The sequence below is a fragment of the Balaenoptera borealis genome (assembly GCF_965194805.1).
Source record: "Balaenoptera borealis genome assembly, chromosome: 3".
NCBI classification, from domain to species: domain Eukaryota; kingdom Metazoa; phylum Chordata; class Mammalia; order Artiodactyla; family Balaenopteridae; genus Balaenoptera; species Balaenoptera borealis.
The window spans coordinates 19,477,902-19,496,514 of NC_138866.1; the positions used below are offsets into that span (position 1 = coordinate 19,477,902).

The 18,613-nt window shown below is 33.6% G+C and overlaps 2 long non-coding RNA genes across 2 annotated transcripts in view; both read right to left on the reverse strand.

Annotated features, from left to right (window-relative positions):
- The window catches only part of LOC309625369, a 38,493-nt gene extending 25,129 nt beyond the window's left edge, over positions 1-13,364 (reverse strand). Inside the window, exon 1 of the long non-coding RNA XR_014242490.1 lies at positions 21-13,364. This is a non-coding gene — a long non-coding RNA (uncharacterized lncRNA). The remainder of the gene's footprint in view (positions 1-20) is intronic.
- LOC309625364 overlaps positions 1-18,613 on the reverse strand; it is a 410,807-nt gene that overhangs the window by 192,571 nt on the left and 199,623 nt on the right. The gene's annotated exons all lie outside the window — the stretch shown is intronic.

Consider the following 18,613-nt stretch of genomic DNA (forward strand, 5'->3'; position numbering starts at 1 on the left):
AAAAAGAAAAGAGTACTTACTACATTGTCAGTTTGCACTGTTTTCTTCTAAAGATGTATCACTTGTCTCAGCTGATTTTTAGTTATACACTCAAATGTTCTGCAATACACAGCTGAAATAATGTTCTATAAATATGTTATTCAATTTATGGTTTTCTGTCTTATTTTATGAATTTATCAGCCATTGTTCTCACGAATGAGAATACTTGGTAATTGGAAATGTCAGAAGACCATAAAAAGTAAATTTTTTCATTCCAAAATATTTTGGTGGAGGTGGGGAAAAGCAGAAACAATCAAATAAGATACAATATGCTGGTGTAAAATGAAAGAAAATAATTACAAATATGTTAATAAGTAACTGATTATTAAGTCATGTAAAGTATCCTGTTGAATGTTGAGTGAGAATTAATAAAGAAATATTCTTTGTCTGACGGATTGAGTAATAATTTACCTGGTAGTTTTTAAAGGGCTGATTTCCATTATCATCCTGCATTGATTTGGCTGATGATTAGAGCAAGCCCAGTCTCCTTTGCAATGTGCAATTGTGTATGTACTCTCATAAATTAAATTGTTAACCTGGTGACATTGTCCTCACTCCCAACAGTGTTATGTCTTATTTGAAGATGGAAAAGATCGATGATTTTTTATAAGAGGTTTATACACATTAATTCTTTCTCTTTGATATTTACCATTTGTGTTTTCAAAAAGAAAACGATTACAAGGCAGTGTTGGAATAAAGACACAAACAGATATTTTGAAGTCAATGACAAACTGCCTTCCAATTGTCATGTTTTGACTCTCTGAAAGGCTTTAGGTTCAGTAAAAAATTAAGAATTTCACAGGAGTCACTGAAGTGCATCAGAGAAGGAAGGTGTCCTGTAGCTTTAAGTCCAAGTACTTAGTTTCAGGGAAATTAGCACAGTTTAAGTTGATTTGGTTCCTGCTAGGGAGCTATGATACTTTTCTTTCTAAGTCTTAAGATCATTCTTAGAATTACTTTGTTTCTTCGGTATCCAGGGTAGAAGTTGACTGGGTGAGTGAATGCAGTAAAGGGCTTGTAGAGGAAAATTAGCTTAATGCTAGAAGGAATGGGGTAGCCAAACCTTTGCTCACTGTTTTTTTAGTAGACCCTGTGCCAAGTGCCTTGACTGCTTTTTCTCCTTTAATTCTCACAAAATTCTTATGAAGGAAACTCATCAGCCCCATTTTGTAGGTTTGAAAATTGAGATGGAGACATTAATTTAGTTTTCTCAATATCACACAGCTAGTGAATTGTGAAGCTGGAAATTGAACACATTTAAACCAACTTCAGAGGTCACAAACAACTATTCTATATTGCCTTTACTAGATTAAAGGACTCAGGTATTAGCTCAGTTAAGTAGTAATAAATGTCTCAGCTTTTTTTTCTTCATATGAAAATAAAGATTTTAAAATCAATAATACAGAAGATATCTTTTCTCTCTATGATTCTAGGTCATATATTGTGTTATTTTTCCAAAGAAAAAGACACACACTTCCCAGCTCTATTTAAAATTGAAGGTGATATCCATATGCAGATTCCATACATTCAGTATAATTATTTCTTTATAACATGAAAAACATGTGGACTCTTACATGATAACTTTTTCTTAGAATTCATTAATTAATGGCACAATAGTACAATCATTTAAGTAGAAATACTTATAAATGATTTGTATCTTGAAATCAGAGTATCATTTACATACATTTGAAAGTCTGAAATATAGCTGTGTACAGGGATTATTTATTCAGTCTAGAGTTATTATTTGTACAAATAAATTTATAAATTTACTGTATTCAACTTTCAGTCACCTGGTGCATGGCCTATAGGCCGAGAATCACTCACATAGAAATTTACATTATAAGAAACTCTAGAGCAGACATACATTTTTTTCTAAAATACTAGGAAAAAATTGTTGTCCAATATTTAATATCAGATTCATAATTGTTTCCTGAGTGCATATATCAGATAATCACATACAGTTTTGCTATTTATACTAAAGGTCCATTAGTAGTTTTACAGTTTGGAGAGTGTATTAGTTTTCTAGAGCTGCTCTGCCATAACTAAGTATTATAGATTGGATGACTAACAGAAATTTATTTTCTCACAATTCTAGAGGCTAGAAGCTCAAGATCAAAGCATCAGCAGAGTTGGATTCTTCTGAATCCTCTCTTTTCGGCTTGAAGACAGCTGCCTTCTCACTGTGTGCTTACACGGTCTTTTCTCTATGTGTCCTAATCTCTTCTTATAAGAACACAAGTCAGATTGGATTAGTCCTGCTTTAATGACCTCATTTAACCTTAATTGCTGCTTTAAAGATCTTATCTCCAAATACAGTCCCATTCTGAGCTACTAGGAGTTACGACTTCAACATCTGAATTTTGGGGGGGACACAATTTAACTACAATTAACTCAAAATGTGGGGGTTTGAGGGTGGAGCCCTCATTCAATTATGTACCTTTCTATCCATTAAGACCTCTTCATCTGTGATTTGTAAAGTGCATTTATAGACTATATTAGCTTATTTTAACTTATCACCACAAAAAGGGAAGTAGGTTAAAACAATTATTGCAAAAAAACCATGGACTAAAAATAAGAATGTAATGCAAGCTTAAGAAGACACAAGAAAATATCAGAGATGACCAGTTCCCTCCTGGTACAAGTTTTTCTCAGTCACATAATGAAGTAAAAAAACAATGAAAAATATTAACAGAGGTGTAAGAATAACTCACAGGTTTTCTTTCTCCTATTACTAAATTGCTTTCTGCTATTACTGAATTTTTTTATTTGCTATAACTATATTCTGTTCAGCACTTTGTTGGAGAAATGAGCAAGAATGAAGTTGTAGCACCATCCACAGGAGTGCATGAGAAAAACCTTTGCTGACTTAACTCTGGGAGATAAGCTGTGGTAGGGGTTCCTGAGGTTATCTCAAGCTTGATGAGTCACTAGAAAGACTCACAGGACTTCTTAAAGGTTTTTATATTCACTGTTACAGTTTATTACAGTGAAAGAATGCAGAGAAAATCAGCAAAGGGAAAAGGCTCATGAGGCAAAGCCCAGAGGAAACCAGGCGTAAGCTTCTAAGCATCCCTTGCACTGGGGTAGCACAGAATGAGCTCAATTCCTCCAGCAGCGTTGTGTGGCAACAAGTGTGAAGTGTTGCCAACTAGGGAAGTTTAACTAGGCTTGGCTGTCCTGGATTTACTGGGGGTCAGCTACAATCATGTAGTCTAAACAGTGCCTGTGTGACTGATTTCAGTTACTGCAGCTCTAGCCCCCTGATTGAAAGGAAGTGTTTACCATAAATAACATTATTAGCATAAACTGGATAAACTGGTACAGCATGTCACAAGGCCTCAGGCTTACACAAACAACCTTATGAGACAGAATATTCTAGCACAGTTACATTAAAACAAGCCCTTCCAGGGAACGTGCAGGGGTAGGGCAACACAGTCCTGCTGAGTTAAACTCTTTCCTGCACTAGAATTGCCTAAGCCCATATTCCAGAGAATGAGTCCAAGTGGTAGTCCTAGCTGTAATCCAGTGTGAATCAGGGAAAATGAGGGAGGTGAATCATTCTGAAGATTGAATCAAGTCTATAAATAAAAATAAGTAAAAGTCAGAAAATGGAAAAACTAGAAGCAGAGCAAAAATCCAAGGAAGACAACCTTAATGATGGGCTAGAAAAATGAGAATGTTCTAGAGACCCTTGTTAACTGATTCCAGTTGTGTGACATCAAGAATGTTTGAAATGGCTTATAGGAATCACCTAACGGTGCAGATAATTTTAAGAACAAACCTCTGGGGCTTACAGCAATATCTCTAAGCTAGAGTACACAGGCTCAAACCTATTTCTCTGTGTGTGCATAGATAGATATTTACATGTCTCATATTTATAATATATAAGTACAGAGGGTCCCCAACTTATAATGGTTAGACTTACGACTTTTCATCTTTACAATGGTTCAAAAGCAATACATATTCAGTTGAAAACATACTTCAAAGTTTGTATGTTGATCTTTTCTCAGGCTAGTGATATGCGGTACAATCCTCTCTCATGATGCTAACAGCTGCAGCAAGCCGCAGCTCCCACTCAGCCCCGCCAGCATAAGGGTAAACAACTGACACACTCACAACCGTTCTGCGCCCATACAACCATTCTGTTTTTTCACTTTTAGTACAGTATTCAATAAACTGTATGAGACATTCAACACTTTATTATCAAATAGGCTTTGTATTAGATGAGTTTGCCCAACCATAGGCTAGTGTAAGTGTTCTGAACTTGCTTAAGGTTGGTTATACTAAGCTACGATGTTCAGTAGGTTAGATGTGTTAAATACATTTTTAACTCATGGAATTTTCAATTTATGATGAATTTATAGGGATGTAAGTTGAAGAGGAACTGTAGACACCATCTCAGAATATTTCTCACATTGACCTCATTCTTGTAGAGTGATTCAAATAATTAGCAAACTTCACCTCGGGCTTTCCTCATAGAGAAGTTACCATGCCAAGTGTGGCCTGGCCTCTAATTATAGCTTAATTAAATTGCATTTGGGCTTTTTACTGTCATATCATTGTCATGGGTGACAGAGGTCTCCTATGACCAAGGCTACCGGAGTCTTATGTGGGGAATATGATCAAGACTGAGAACTCTAGTTCTATGTGGTTAAATTCTCACCGTGTTTTGGAGCCCATCTCTCTTTAAGTTAGAAGACTGCAAACTATTCTACCATTATTTTCGTTTGGGTTTCTTTTTGCCTTCTTCTCTCTGTTTATAAGGCATGCTTATTTCTCATGCATGTACTGATTTAACTTCTTGAAGCCCCTTCCTCCCTTCTTTTTTTTTTTTTCTCCCTTCTTGCATTAGTTTCCTATGGCTGCTTTAACAAACTCTTGCAAACTGTGTGGCTTAAAATAATATAAATTTATTCTTTTATTATACTGGAGGTCAGAAATGGGTTTCACTGGGCCCAAATCAAGGTGTCAGATGGGTTGTGGTCTCTTGGAAAACTCTAGGTAAGTAACCATTTCCTTACTTTTTCCAGCTTCTGTAGACTGACCTATTTCATTGGCTCATGGACCCACATGACATTGCCTTTTCTACTCCTGCTTCCATTTCCACATCGCCTTCTTCCTCTTCCCTCTGTCAAATCTCCCCCTGCTTCTCTCTTACAAGAATACTTGTAATTGCATTTAGGGTCCACCCTGATAATGCAGGATAATCTCCCCATTTCAAGGTCCTTCAAGAATCTCATCTGCATAGTTCATTCTGCTATATAAAGTAAACATTCATGTGTTAGAAGGGTTAGAAACTGGATTCCTCTGCAGGCCATTATTCAGCTTATCATGCATCTATAGAATAGATATTCACTCTGATTTTTCCCTTGGTCAATAACTATTATTCAAAAAACACACCTTGTTTCATCTTTATATTTCCTTGCTGGTTAGTAAGGGCAGCTGGGTAAAGAGTCTGGGATTTTTAATTGCATCAGATGTCTAATCAGCTCAATTTTATTACCAGGTGATAACCCATGAAATTACTTGATTTTTGTAAACCACCTAGTTCTTTAAGGTAATATACCTTTTCAAATTGAAGGAAACCTTCTACAGGTGGCATTGCAGAAAGCATTTAATTAGTTTTGAAGTGACCATATTAGACAATACTATATAATAAATTCTTGCTTTAGAATTTTTCATAAATGATACATGGATGTCTTAGATAAAAAGGTAAACAGTGTTATTCCCATGGAAGAATATATAGCTTGTACATATCTGTTGTGAGAGTAAAATTGAATTTGATCCAATACCTTGTGAAAACTTTTTCTCATTCCTGCAAAGAGTTTATAAGTAAACATTTAACTAAATCATAAAATGTAATTGGAAAAGTATAAAAATCTTAAATATAAGGATTAATTAATTTTTCCAAAAGGGATCACACCCATGTAACAAACACCCAGATCAAGAAATGGAAAGTTACCAATAAATCAGTCAAGGTTCACTGAAGGAAATTGAATCAATATGAGAAACATATGAATAAAGAACTTATTGTGAGGTTATACTTTACAGACATGTGGGAGGAACTGGAAAAATGAAGGTCTGGAATGAAGAGTCAGGGAATCATAGAAAGAGTCACTAGTCAACTTGGCTAAGGCACTGTTGAGAAAGTTAACTTGGAGTTTACCCAGAAAAAAAAAATTCCAACAACCTTCTTCTGCCAAAGTGAGGTCGTGAATGGGGATCTTGTAAGGAGGTTTATGTGATGCTGTTGCTTTAATGCAGCTACCCCCATATGACTTATAGCCAAGTATCTGTGTAGTGGGCCTAGAGTCTCTGTTGGTCAGTAAGGTTAGCAGGTAGAAAGATGAGCTGAATGTAGAGTAGGTAACAGAAAAGACAGTCTAGGACCTGTGGGGCACCATTGTGTTTGTTCTTCCCCGTATTTATTGTGGTGACTGAGAATAATGGTGACTGCTGATGTTAAAGTTCCTCTTTTGTTTAATATTAACTTGGAATTATATTGAAAAGGGATAGAAATATAATTATATAGTTTAATCAAGTTAACATAGTACAATCCAGCAAATGAGTATTTCAGAAGCTCCCCACTCTCCCCACAACCCCATCCAGTCATGACACCTCCCACAGGTAACCACTATGTTAACTTCTAAAAGCATAGACTAAGTTTTTCTGTGTTGAACTTTATACGAATGGACTCATAACATGCGAATTTGTGTCTGGTTTCTTTCGCTCAATATCAACTCTCATAAGGGTCACCTGTGTTGTGTATAGTTGCAATTAATTTATTCTCATTGATATGCAACTATTCCTTTGTGGGAATAAATCACAAGATATTTTTCTATTCTACCAATAATGAACACTTGGTTTGTTTCCATTTGGGGGCTATTACTAACAGTGGTGTTATGAATATTCACATATATGTGTATTTTATATATATGTAATTGTTCATCATTGTTTAGTATATATTTAAGAATGTAATTTTTGGGTATTCTATTGGAAGACCAAGAGTAAGCAAATAAATAAATATATAATGTATAATTTCAAATAAGGAAAAGTTCTCTAAAGAATAAAGTAAGGCAGAGACAGAAGATGTGGAGATAGACCTAGCCAAGAAGTACTCCTTTAGGTAATTTGCTCAAGGAAACATTTGACAACACCTTCTAGACCATGTACATATATGTCATCTAAAGGACATCAGACTATGTTTCAGGCAAAATCTTACAGATGAGCATATGTTATTATATAATAATGTTAGACTACTGACCGCATTTCACAATTAAAGAAAAAAAAAAACACACATTTAGAGAGAAGATACTATTTACTAGACCCTGATAAAATTTAGAGCATAATTGTGGACACTTAAAAGTCGACAAGGGAAAATTTAGCTATGACAGTTGACTCATGTTTTTTTCACATTATTACAATTATGAGCTGTCAGAGATAAGACAAACTTGTCATTAATTCTTTTAGAGACAAAATGCCAGTATAACTTTGTGTTTTTATTCTTGCTGGACAAAATTCATTATAAAGTCAACTCCATCTCTCTCCAGAGAATTCAGCCAGGAATGCTCTCTCTAGCACAATGACTAATTGCCAGATTAATAAAGACATTGCTCATTCCACAATATAAATGCTTAGTTTCTTCTACCCTCAATATATGTGATGGATCATTTTCTCTGATTGTTCAGATGATATAATTCTTTTCACATTATATTTATCTACTGTAATTAATATCTGTTAAAAATCATTCTTTTTAAAGAACTGGTTTCATGGGATTGATAGGAGTAACACAAAAGGTAGGGATGTGAGGTTGCAATCTGATCCCACTAATAACTTAGTGTAAGATCTTGGCCAATTCATTTAACTCCCTCAAGAAATACTTATAAAATTCCTATTACATGCCAAACTCTCAAGATATTTCAGTTAAAAAAAAGGAAAAAAAATCATCCTGTTGGGATCTCTTTGAATAGTTGTATTTTTAAATTGGTAAAATTAAAATATCAACTATGACATGAGTATTGAAGGGATTGAGATTATAGAAAGACCTTAGTGCTAAATAGACCTAGTTATGCAACTTATTTGCATGAATTATAAGAATTTTTAAAAAAATTCAGTTTCTTCATGTGAAAAATGCAGAGTTTGTGTAATAAAGATAAGTTATATAAATATATAAATATTTGAAGTTATAGAAAATACTGTAATGCAGTAAGTATTCAATAAATTGTGGCAATTGTTATCTGTAAAGTCATCTGAAAACCATCAATATATAAGGTGTAGTTTCTAGCTCTAATGCCTTGGCTGACTTCCAGATTCCAATATACAAATACATACTAGACAGTTCTTTTTGGGTGAATTATCTCAAGCTTAGTATCTTCAAATCTGAATATTTCCTGCTAGATATCTTCTATTACCCACATGCCAGATCCATTCTCCACTGTTCATGACCTTGATCATGTCCAAGAAAGTTGATATATATAGACTGTGTCAGTAAGTTTCAACAAGCTCTCTGGCTTCTGATGGTGGAGTACAGCCTATGAGGAGACCATTAGCAAAATAAGACTCAAAGGAAGTGGGAAAATAAAGTTGAGAGAGTCCTTCTCTCCACCTCTTGAAACACTTGTTTCCTTCTTGTGTGTTTGTCATAGGCAGGCTTATTCCTCGACCAAAGGTCATTGTTCTTGGCAGGTGGCCCTATACACATAGTTTTCTCTTTCTTCTATTTCTCTTAAACTTGTCCTTCTTGTGCTTACTAGCTCCAGGTTATAGCACGTTGTTTCTAGAGGTTCCCCTACTCACTGTTCATACCTCTAAGACACTTACTAAACACTACCTTAAGTATTTGTGCATTATCTTTCTGATTAGCTCCGACCCCCAGCTCTACATAATATATAGTACACAGTTGGCACTCAATAAATACTTGTTTTCTAATTGTTTAATCATCAAATTTGGAAAAATGCAAAATTTTCTATACTTGTTCCAGTACTTCACCTCTATCATCAGATCACTCATAATATCTAGTCAGAAACAAAGTCTCATAGATTCTGCTTACTTACTCAAAACTTGCGTTATTTCCCTTATCCCTGCTTCTATAATGACCAGTTCTGTTTATGTCTTGATCACTTGTTGATTGAAATTTTTCATTACACCCTTACCTGGCTTCCTTTCCTCAAGGCTGGCCCCTCTGAAATTCACATTCACAGTGAATCCAGAATACTACATCTAAAACACACATTTAATTATGTCTTTATCCTTCTGGAATCCCTCCAGTATATACCCACACCAGGTTTAGGATAGTATTACTTCTAATTACCTCCTATCTGGATTATGTTGTTTTCTATTTTTCTTGCAAAACATGTTCTAATATCAACTATCCCAGCTGACTTGTGTGTTTAAAACTTTCTCCTTCATTTTCACAATCACATTCATGCATATTTTTTCTCATTTTCAGTAAAAAGAAATACATATGTACATATATATGTAAATACACACATATGTACATACATAGCATTGCTTTGATGCTGTGAAGTGCTTCTAGATATCATAGTGCTATTTCCTACTTTTTATAGCCAAATCATTTTAAGGTATATGGTTTTTGCTTTCTCAGCTTCCTATTCATTACTAAATTGACTACAATTTTGATTTGACATCATCCATCCACTAAACTCCTCTTAGCACTGCCACTATTCACCTTCACCATGGACAGTTCTCATCCTTACATTGTTTTACTGTGGCCACATCTGACACTTTTGAAAACCTCCCTTTAAACACTCTTTCACTTTCATGCCACTACACTACATATGTACTCTTTCTCACTTTATATTCTCTCATTCTCTCTTACTTGTAATTAGATTGTAATATTCTTCTGGCTTCTGTCCTAAATCCTCTTTTCTTACACTGTACACATCATTTGGTCAATTTAATTCACAACCATAGCTTAAATAACCAATACTACAGACTGGTGTCTTCAAAATCACTGTCCTGCTCAAAATTTTCTGTAAAATGGACAGCAATATACCCATTTGCTTTTTGTTTATTTCAAATGGATATTCTATAGATACCTCAAACTCGACACCTATAATACTGAACTTATTTTCAATTAATCCCACTGAACCTGCTTGCATTTTCAATACGTAATACAACCATCCTCACAGTTACCAAACTCAGAAATCTGACTATAATCTTCAACCCCTTCTTCTTTATTATCCACAGTGAATAACCAAGTCTTGTCATGTCTGCATTTAATTGTATCTCAAACCTCCCCCTCCCACTCTATCCATTTTGCTTTCACTCTTACTTCTTTCATGCACTGCTGCAATAACCTTCTAATTTGTCTTTTCACCTTTATTTTGGTTCCAACTGAATTTATTCTTCACAATTTTAGCAGAGAGACCTTTCTGACATGAATACAGACATCTTACTGCCTGGTTAACACCCTACTAATATAAGATAAAACACTAATACATAAATAAGACAGACCTTGAAGATTTGTTAACAATCTAGTCTTGAATTTATCTCTACCCCCTTCTTGCTAGTTTATTCTAAATGTTCACTGTACCAGTGAGGAAAATTTAAAAATTCTAAATTTCTGCACAATTTCACTTACTATTTTCTATCTCTAGGATACATGTCCTTCCTCTCTTTTCCTGGATTCATCCTACATGTTCTTTAACTTTGAGAGTAAGAGTCTTCTCACAGTGGAGGACTTTCCTGACCTCATCACTGACTTAAGAGCCCCCATTCCAGTCCCATGCTCCAATGACACACTTTTATCATGGTAATATTTACATTTCATTGTAGTTACCTGTGTAGTCATCTGTGCTTTCTGCTTATCTGTCAGCTTTGTAAACAACTCTGTAAGGTTTTCCAGCAGCAAGCACTGTCTACTACATTGTACTTATCCAGAATATATTTATTTAATGAATTTACAAATGACTAATGTCTAATATATTGTATGTACTTAATTCTTGTATTGAATGGGAGAAAGAATAAACAAATGTTCAGTTATTATCTATTGTACCATCAAATCACCTGTCTAAGGTATTTGTTGTATTGGTCCCAGTAGATTTATAATTATTAAGTAATTACATAACTTTATTTTCCCCCTCTGGAACCAAAAAACAATTGTTTTTTTTTTTATTGTTTATCAGTAAACTATTATTTGAGACCTTTGTCAATAGACTTTTTCCTCATTCCTCCTAATTAAATGACAGGTTTAGGTTTAAATCATAATATTTAACCTAGATCTAAAATAGAAACCCAATAAAACTGTTTTGACTAAATTTCCTAAGCACTGGAGATTTCAAAGGATTTATTTTCTATGGCTATAATTTTACAGGTGTGATTGGTTGTCTTTTTATGATAAACACAATTTAGGAGAGCTAACTATATATTTGCAGTTGGAATTGAGAGGTATTTAAACCTAGATGAGAGAAGAAAACAGCTGAGTGAAGTGTGAACAGAGGATAGCAGATTATTGTAGTGTGTTGTTGGATACTCTCTTGGGAGGACATTGAGACCTCCTTAAGATATCCAGCTAAGTTTTAACCTGATAAAGATAAAAATGAGCATCTGTGCTGTATTGCATTTCCTGACTTAAGAGATGGCATTACCAACTCCTTAAAAGAGACATTGAGAAATATCCTGTGTAGTCATTTTGCCTTCAGGGAGTTTACTAGCTAAATCACATCAGAAAAGTGGTTAACTTTTATTTTTATATAACTTTCACAAATAAAGATAATGCTCAATAAACTTTTAATGTGATTGTAAGCCATACATTTAATTATAGGTTGCAAAATATGGAGATTAACCAGAGATAATGGTTTCCATCTGAGTACTAGACTTCTTTGTTTTAAAAAATATGGGTAAATCATAAATGTTTTATTTTTTAAAGATGGAAATAAATGTAAAAAGTAATTCTTGTAAAAAAATAATTCAAGGTGACATTCTATTTTATAAAGAAAATAAACTCTGTTATGTTTTCTCAAGGCAAATGTGTTATTAAAAGATTATTTTGTCCTCTTAAAAGTCACAGAAATAACTTGATATTTAATCTGTGTGTAGACATTTTTCAAATAACATGAGAAACCAGATAGAGAACCTGGAACAGAAGAAATGGAGTACAGTTTAATTAGCTGACCCTTCCTTGCTAATTTTGTAAATAATATTTTAAAAAGAATGTTTGCAGAAATGCTGAAAAATCTTGATGGTTTTACTTCTAGTATGATTACAGTCTACAATTTTTCACCTAGAGTAATATTGACTATCAAAGAATAATTCACTGTCTTGAAGTAAAGAATTATTTTTTCAGATAGCTGTGCTTACTGTTTCTTGAGTGGGAGCAGAATGTGCTTCTATTACCAAGACTTTTCTCCATATGCTCAGGTGGCTTTAGGTTATAGGACCATTTATAATTAATGAATGCAATCTATTAAAAAGAGGACTAAATTAACAGGGGATGTTGGAAATGGTTCTTCCTGTATGATTTTACACATTATTTTTAGTTTTTTAGAAATTTTATTTTATTGTGGTAAGTACACTTAATATGAGATTTACCTTCCTAACAAATTCTTGTGTGCAACACATTACTGTTAACTACAGGCATAATGTTATACCACAGATCTCTAGAACTTATTCATCTTGTTTAACTGAAACTTTATGCCCACTGATTAGTAACTTCTCACATCCCCCTCCCCCAAGCCCCTGGCAATCATCATTCCACACTTTGATTGTAAGAACTTGACTGTTTTAGAAACCTCATATAAGGGGAATCATACAGTATTTGTCTTTCTGTGACTAGATTATTTCACTTAGCATAATGTCCTCTAGGTTCATCAATGTTATCGTATATTGCAGAAGTTCCTTTTTTTTTATAACCCCAATAAAAGCTGGAAAGGGTGTGGAGAAAAAGAAGCCTCCTACGCTACTGATGGGGATGTAAATTGGTACAGCCACTATGAAGAACAGTATGGAGTTTCCTTAAGAAACTAAAAATAGAGCTACCATATGATCCAGCAATCCCACTCTTGGAAATATATCCAGAAAAGATGAGAACTCTAATTCGAAAAGATACATGCACCCCAATGTTCCTAGCAGAACTATTTACAATAGCCAAGACATGGAAGCAACCTAAATGTCCATCAACAAATGAATGGATAAAGAAAATCTGGTATATATATATATATATATATATATATATATATATATATATATATATATATATATATATATATATATATATATATATGATGGAATATTACTCAGCCATAAAAGAGAATGAAATAATGCCATTTGCAGCAACATGGATGGAACCTGGAGATTATCATACTAAGTGAAGTAAGTCAGACAAAGACAAACATTATATGATATCATATGTGGAATCTAAAGAAACGATACAAACAAACTTATTTACAAGACAAAAACAGACTCACAGACTTAGAGAAAGAACTTATGGTTACGGGGCGGGGAGGAAGGGTGCGGGGGAGGGATAGATTGAGAGTTTGTGATTATGCACATTTTATCTCTCTTTTTAATCTCAAACAAATCAAAATCAAAATGATTGCTATGGTTGCTCTTCTACAAGTTCCTCACAGCCCTATCCTGGGAAAGCAGCATAACTAGGAAAAGACAGTCTTCCAATTTGTGGAACCCAGACTACCCTTATCAAGAACTGCCGATAAAAGTGAGTAAGGAAGTGTGTGTTGGTTCTGAGGAGATCTTCCAACCTCTTTTGAATTTGTTTTTTAATTAGGAAAAGTAAAATTAAAACAAGACCTTTAAGTGTTTATGCAATTTTTTCATTCTTAAAGCAGTATGTGGAATTCATTTGGGCAAAAATAATTTGTCACTCTCTGATATTAAACTAAACTAAATGAGATACATTGGTGCACACATAAATATTTTACCAACTTTTTATTCCATAGTCTATTAGGTCTTGTCTCAGTGTTCCTACATTTCAACAGCCTTACAAACAGCTTTTAACAATCCTTACAGTTCATTTAACCAAAATTGTGTTTTCCTTATTCAAGTTTTATTATCTCTATCCTCTTTGAGCAAAGAAATATACTTTCTCCCTTGGAATTTAGAATATTTTCTATTACTATCTGTAGCTCTGGGCAAAAAAAGCATAAGAAACCTGAAAATCTGCACCTAGTCCAACTCTGGGCCTAGAGCCCATAGTTAAAATATAATCTTCAAAAAGTTAAACACTGATGACTTTCTTACAAATGAAGAGAATATATGCCAATTTATTCAACTCATTAATTAACGAGTAAAGAAATAAAATGTTAAGTCTGATTCAAAGAGCACCTGAAGATCTGTACATTTGTAGGCAATCCATGAATTAATATTAGAATACAACTGAGTGAGATACAAAACCAGATTACTGGTTGTCCTGCAAAACTGGCTGTCCTAACAAGGCAATAAAATTCAAACTTTGTAGTTACCTTTTCTACTGGACAAAAAGTACCAGCTTCATTATAAATAAAAATTTACAAGTTAAAATGTAATTTTACCAAGTCTCATACCTTTAATCAATGGTAAAGAGTAATTAGAGCAATTTGGCCCCTTAAGACCAAAAGATGCACCGTCTAACTTTTAGTCTTATTTCCAAGTTCTTTATACTTTTTCTCCCAACGGCATTCAATAAAATTTTTAATAATTTTATGAATGGACAGTATCAGTTAAAAAAAAATACTAGAATTCCTTCACAAAGTCAATATAACAACAACTAACAAGACTTCCTGGGTGTCATAGCTGATAAAAGACAAAAATCGAGCCCTAGACAAGATTTATCAAGCAATTTGCACAAATAGAATAATATGAGACTAAAATTATATCATGCATAATCCTGAAAGAGTTTTAGAGGAAAGATTGGAAAATAAGTTCTGGAGGAATGTGCTTTTTAAGAAGTCTTTTAAAACACATTATGGATTTAATTCCCATTACAATCCTCTAGGTTAGGCATTAATACTGATTTTAGAAGTGATAGTTAATACACTATTAAAGGTTACATAGTGGAAAGAGCTAAGCCATGATATATGAGTGTTCAAAGGTAGAGAGAATTTGCTTTCACAATGAGTAGATAGAGAGGAAAGAGGAAGAGTCTCTCATTTTAAAAAAGACAACATAGGAACAGAATATTCTATTTACTTTAGAACAGATAATACTTGAATTTTTCAAATCTTCCTTCTTTTATTCCCTGAGCACAATCATGTCATACTGAACTAGAGAGTCTTAAAACAATGTAAATCATCACTTGTTTGTCAGAAAATTCAATACTCCTTTTCCCCCTCAAGTTTTTATTGTTTTCTTAAGAAAGTCGTGTCAGTACTCTGACTGACAGATGATAAATCCCAACAGCAACCTTAGAGATTACCAATTATTCTTGCATATAACTACCCTAAATTTGAGAAGAGATAACTTTATGATCATTGTCTAGTATATGTCAATGAATTTTTCATTTCTTGTGTCTCCTTAATTGGTTGTATATTGCCCAGTCAATTTCTCTCATTATGTGACATGGTGTTAAAGATTTTTTGCCCTGATAGTCACTTATTTTTCTTTCTCTTTAGACCCATGTTTTTCAAAGTAGCTTCCCATATCTCTAAGAGAGCATTTTTACACTTAAGAAACTATTTTGAAATTAATAATGTATTTCATCATAATTGTTCTGTATTACCAATACTCTGCCTCCCAAATATGGTTTTTTTTTTATTCACTTGCTCCATTTCCTTTTGAAAATATTGTGATTTTCACAGTGTCTCTATTGGTTTTTCAAACACACTTATGAAAGAAGCTGGAATGTGACAGCCAATGCAGACTTTATAACTATGGCTTTTGAAAAGTTTGGATAAGAATATTGAATTTTAACACTTTCCTAGAGTGACAGCTAGTGGAACATTCCAGAGTCTTTCTGAGGGTGGTAAGACCAGGCAGGGCTCAGTTATAAAATAAGAAAAAGATATCTTTAATGCCTTCATTTATACTCTCTCCTGAGCATTCCTCATGACCCTTAACTATGTTCTTCTTCCCAATTACTCATTCATCCCACTTGAAAAATCATTTCTACTGTATCAGCTTAGCATTGAGACCATATATTATTTTTACATTATTTTTTTACTCAAACTTTTAAATACATGGTCTTAATATATTTAACCATTTGGCAAACACAACATTGATGAAAGTAACAATAAGAGTGATAATAATAGCTAACATTTATTGAGCTTCTAGTACAACCACGTTCAGGTACTTTAAATTATCTTATTTAATCTTCGTAATAACTCTTTGGGATATATATATTTAAACTCATTTTATAGCTAAAGTTTAGGGGTGTCAAACAATTTTCTCAAAAAATTATACTGCTGGAAGGCATTCTATTTTGAAGGAGGAATAAAGAATACTTAGAGGTAGAAGCATCACCCAACCTTCTAGGATCCATAAGTGACTCTAGAACAGTAATAGGTAGATTGATTGACTCTTTACTTTTGAGTGAATCATAGAAAAGTCAAATCATTTATCAATAGATTTTAAAGACCTATGACCATTCAGGAAAGAGGTAAGACACAGGTAAGTTTTGTTTCCTCCTTCTTGCTTCACTTTTTCTGTCAAATCATCTTTCCTCTCTCTTGGTGCCTACCCCTACCATTCTTTACTTTCCTCTTTCCATATTGAGAACCTGTGTTAGATTCCACAACATTTGTTCTCCAGTTTCCACACTATTTGTTCTCCAGTGTCTATGAAATACAGTCAATGTCATATTTTATACATAAAAGCCTTATCAACTCTATGGTATGTTTATCTTAAAGATAACATCTTAAAGACTAGAGAGCATTCCAATCCAAATGAATGAAACCTTTATTGGATTTCAGATGTGTAACATGAAGAAGCAGAACTGTTACCCAGGCATCATTTGTAACAACAACTTGTTGAAAGCTACTTACTCCAATTGTTCATTGAATGTACCTACTCTTTACCATATACTACAAACTAAATAAGGCTGCACATTCTTCACCCTCATGGAAGTTATAGTCAGGAAGGGAAGGTAGACCATTCAAAACACAGAGATTGTAAAAGATGAGGAGTGTCAGGACACAGAAAGAAGAGAGCTACATGCTTTTTTCTTTGTGCTACAAACATAAAGAAAGTAGAAAAGGGAGTAGGAGACAGGGAGAGACAAAGAAAAAGCTTAGAACAGTGAAGCCACTTTGGTGAGTTATGAGAACTCCCAATAACCTCAGGAGGATACCCTCCCTATCTTCTCTTCTCTGCAAATAGTGTAAACCATTGAGGCTGTATGTTATTCTATTTTGGAAAGAGTTTAAGGGGGAACCCTTTATGTTTTCTTTGTGTGTATGTTGAATATGAATATGAATATCAGAGGTTACATGAGATGAGAGTAAATGAAAGATAAAGCAATATATATATTATAACTTTGCTCATTTTATCTTCTCCTTAGATGTTTAAATTTCCTCCAAAACTGAATTACATTACTAAAAAAGAGAGCATGTTAAAATGCATTGTATTTGTAAAATCTTAATATTGCACAGAGTAAAACTTATGAAAGTTAAGTAGAAATGATTCAGAATTCTTCCCCTTCTCCAACTTGCAACTGGGGATTTGACAATTATAGAAAAATAGTTTGGAGGTTCATATATCCTACAGACTTTTCTTTTCCTACCTTTCATTCATCTCTGTGGGTCTTCAGGCCTACATATTTTTAAGACTTGATAAGTACTGAATTTCCCCTTTGGTACATAAGCTTCAACAACTTGGATTTTCAAAAGCAGTATACCAGCCTTGCCCCCACTCCCCCAATTTTGTCAAGATGGAGAAATCATCACAAGAACCGTTTGCTAACAGTGTCTTCAAGAACAAACATAGTCTCAAAATACAGACTGCTTGAATTTTAGTTCTCTGCTCTAAGTGTTAATCAGAAAAGGTCTTGTCAATTCTGAAGAAAAGCTTGCGGGTATGAGGGAGGATTGAAGGATTGACAGATTATCTATACAAAAACTCCAAATCAAGCTTAGCTTTTGAAAATTTCATAATCAGGGATTGAAAATGTGTTATCCATTTCTAAAATAACAAATTCTGTCTTTAGTGATCGTCCTCTGCTCCCTTCACCTTTTCTAATCTTAATTATGAAATTATATCACATTGATAATATTAAACTAAATAAATTTTATATTGCCACCAGAACTTCTTCTTAATGGAATCAAAATCATTGTGGGAATTGTAGACATACCAATCTAAATGTATGTAAGCATGCCTTTGTACAATGAACTTATGTTTATGGGAATATAAGTTCTCCTGTTTCTAATTACTTTATATTTACATTAATTTCTTTCTCTATATTCATTGTCTACATTGTACTCAAAACTCAGAGTCAACACATTTCAACTGGTAAAAATATTTCAAAAATACATAGTATTGTGATTCAGTTTTTTAACTTTGACACTTATTTGGTTTACTATATATTTCTCAAATGTTTATGTGAAGAGAAATAACTTTTCAGGTCTTTCCCTAAAAGTCTTAAGATTATAAGTTGGGACGTGGAAGAGAGCAGGAAATTAATAGT